Below are 3,672 nucleotides of genomic sequence, written 5' to 3' on the forward strand. Positions count from 1 at the left end.
TCTCTCTCTCTCTCTCTCTCACTCACACACACGCACACAAACACTGTCAAACACACACACACAAAAACCCAACAAACTATGTCCTTAACGGCGAATACCTCAGAGGACAAAAGTGCCTGCACTGGTACTTTTGCCATTTTGTGTGCTGGTAATCCATGTTCGCCTCTGTGTATGTGACGACGAAAGACACATACTTTTTATTAATGCATGTGCAAATAACCGTATGCACACATAAACTCACATACACACATAAACTCTCTCTCTCTCTCCCTCTTTCTCCCTTTCAAATAAAATGGAAGAAAGCAAATAAGAGAAAAGATACACATAGACGCGTGCACCCACACTCACACTCACACACAGACAGCGAGCCAAAGACTCAAAGAGATCATAGACATAGAGATTGACATCGAGAGAGAGAGAGAGAGAGAGAGAGAGAGAGAGAGAGAGAGAGAGAGAGAGAGAGTGAGAGAGAGAGAGAGAGAGAGAGAGAGAGAGAATGTTAACAAAGGGGAAACAAAACAGATTTTATGATATTTCAACCTATTTCGTCTGGTATGATAGGTAGGCATGGTTTAACGCCCCTTTCAACATAAAAAATACCTTTAAAAGGCTTTATCTCTGAATTCAACATCTATCTCGATCAAGACCAGGAGGGTGGACAGCAATAGCAATTCCCACAGCGACGCAAGTAAATAATTCAAGAATGCCCAATCAGGGATTTGAACAAGGGTCATCAGTACAATAGACTTGAAAGATACCAACTAGCCTAACAGTACATCAACACCAGTGACTAATACTCCACCAATAAAAGGCTTGACTCCTAGTTGTATTTCATCTCAAATCATATTATAGTCATTATTCAGCCCGATACAATGTTGTGACATCGGTAACCTTGTGGTTAGGCTACCGAACCCGTAATCGTGAGACTGCAGGTTCCTCGGGTTCGAACCTCAACTCGGTCCGACATTGTTGTCCTTGGTAAAAGGCATTTTGCATGAATCCTATTTGGCTCGGAACTTTCTGAGATAAACGTTAAACTCGGAGGTCCAGCCTCTTAAATAACCTAATAGTGTTGTTAGGGGCCACATGGGAACAAACTCGCGGGGCGAGCGAACAGCAGGAGATCTTCAGAGGAAGAACCCCCCTCAAGCAAAGTGTTTCGACCCAAACTTCCTGACACTCTAAGGGGGCCAGGCCACACTCTGGTCCTAAGGGGGCCGGACATAATCCGAGTATAGATCTATACCATTTTGCCGTTTTTTCAATACAACGTCAGCGTAACAGAGTAGACATGGGCGCATCGCTAGCTAAGTTGGTATCATGCAGGACTACGAAGCGGATGGCCCTGGTTCAAATTTCAGACTGGGTGTTTTTGAATTCGGGCAGTTTTTTGAAGTTTTTAAAGCTCTCCACCCATTTGGCTCAGTCCTGTCGGGAGACGGACTTTTCATTCGGTGGTCCCGCCTCTTGGATAACTTAATAGAGCTGACAGTGGTCTCAAACTCGTACAATCACTTACACTAGAAAGTCGATGTGTAAACTGTCAATTCGCAATGTTAGTGTAACAAGATTCTGTGTATTTGCTCTCACTTTTGAGATATTTTGAGTTCAGTTTTAGTATGAGTTTTGCACGTACGGCACTTGCAACACGTTATAAGTGTCGAAGATTAGATGCGTTACACTAGAGAAATAAACGCTAAAAATGAGGAGAGACGCAGTTAAGGACGATGGATGTTTCATAGAAAAAAAGGCGTAAACCACATCAGAGCCCCCATCAACCATCCTGTATTTCGAGTTTTTTTTCGAGTTTACACACTATATCTCCCTGAAATGAAGAACAAAAGTAACGCGATTATATGTCGGAAAATAAAAGATCAGGAGTATGGCATGGTATGGTATGTAGAGAGAAACGAGAGGGAGACCCCAACGCCAAACACAAAAAATTCCGAGTTAAAACCTTCTTGTTCCGAGATCGCTAATTATTATGCTGAAGCACGACTTGACAAACCTCAATGCTACAGTTTAGTCTTTATCAAAAGCCGTTCGCGTCTCCAAATTATATTCATAACTTGGCTACTTAAACAACGAGACATTGCTGTCCTAAGAGGTGTTTGGTATCTCTCTGTCTAAGCTTTGTTACGCTACGCTTGGTCACGCCCACTTTTTCAGCCTTGCCCTGACATTCAGACCTAGTCAAGATATAATATTAGGCAGGAGTTCAAGAAAGACGAAACTAGAAAGAAAAAGAAAGGAAAAGGAAAAAAAAAAAGAAAAAGAAGAGGGGGAAAAAGTAAGAGTTTCGGTTAACCCAATTTGGGCGAATTAAGAATTCTTTTAGCTATAATGAGAGTTTAACGGGACTTACATCACAAATTGATTACATAAAAGTTGAAGATTAGATGTGTTACCGGATAGTAGCACACAAATAAAAGGAGATGAGATAGGGAAGATTGATGTTTGATAGGAAAGGAGGAACAAAGGAGGAACAAACCGCACCAGAGCACCCGCGCGCCACCCACACGCATTCTTTTAGTTTCAATAAGAGTTTTACGGAACTTCCAACAACACTAATAAGTGATATAAGTGCCGAAGAGTTTAACTGTTACTAATAGAGATTGACATACAAGGAAAACAAGAAGGACAGGTAAGGAAGATCGGTGTTTGAGAGGGAAGAAGGAGCAAACTACCACACCATAAGACTCGCCAACCATATTCTCGAATAGAGGAGACTGTTTTTAGGTGTGTTTTTTTTTAAGGTTCTAATTTGTAGGCCAAATAGATGGGGAATCTCGATCAGGAACTCACGATGATTGTACGACCTCGAGGCCACAATTAATTAACATTTAGGAGGCAGCGAGCTTTGGCTCGATCATATCGGAGAAAGACATCACTTTAGGAGACCCCTCCTCTCAATTTGACCCTACAGTGTTTGTTAGGGCGTTAGATGCGTACAGTAAACCATACCATACCATACCAGACCAGACCAGACTATACCGTACCATAGCATACCATAGCATACCATACCATACTTAGTACAGTGTGCGATAACCGGTGTCTGTGGTGTAGCTGTCATATTATGCAGGAGACCTGGTTCGATTCCCGAGTGGGGAGCTCATTATTTTTTAAAATCGAGTATTGGTGTTTCTACTGGGTTATTGTACCCCTCTCAGCCCCGGTAGGCCATAATAGACAGGGTTGGAAGCCCACCTCCTAAAAGATCTAAATTGTGTCGATGAGAGCTTAAAATTACCTACATTAAACACACACACACAACAAAAAACAGCGTGATAAGGGCACCCGTATTTAGAGAAAATGTACAAAATAATTAATTTGTTGTGCCTGAGGTCGGGTCGGTGACCTTAGGAACCAGTAGCGGGACTTGACAAGCGCTTACTTACACGACTTTAATTTCTTCTGCTTTTAAAATAAGTTTCGTTGAGGATTTATATTTTACGCTGTTATGGCTTGTACTTTGAGCGGTTTAAAATCTTTGAAGATAATGTATGAGGTAAAGATTTTACATGGAGCGAATTCCCACCCTCGCTGACCCTTTCTCATGGGATATATTACACAAGTTGTGAAGCGCACAGAGCATGCTGTAGAGCGTGGATACGCGCTATATACAGGGTGATCCAAAATGGTGTACTTCTTCTTCTTCTTCTTCTTCTTCTT

This window comes from Aplysia californica, unplaced genomic scaffold (assembly GCF_000002075.1).
Source record: "Aplysia californica isolate F4 #8 unplaced genomic scaffold, AplCal3.0 scaffold01176, whole genome shotgun sequence".
NCBI classification, from domain to species: Eukaryota; Metazoa; Mollusca; class Gastropoda; order Aplysiida; family Aplysiidae; genus Aplysia; species Aplysia californica.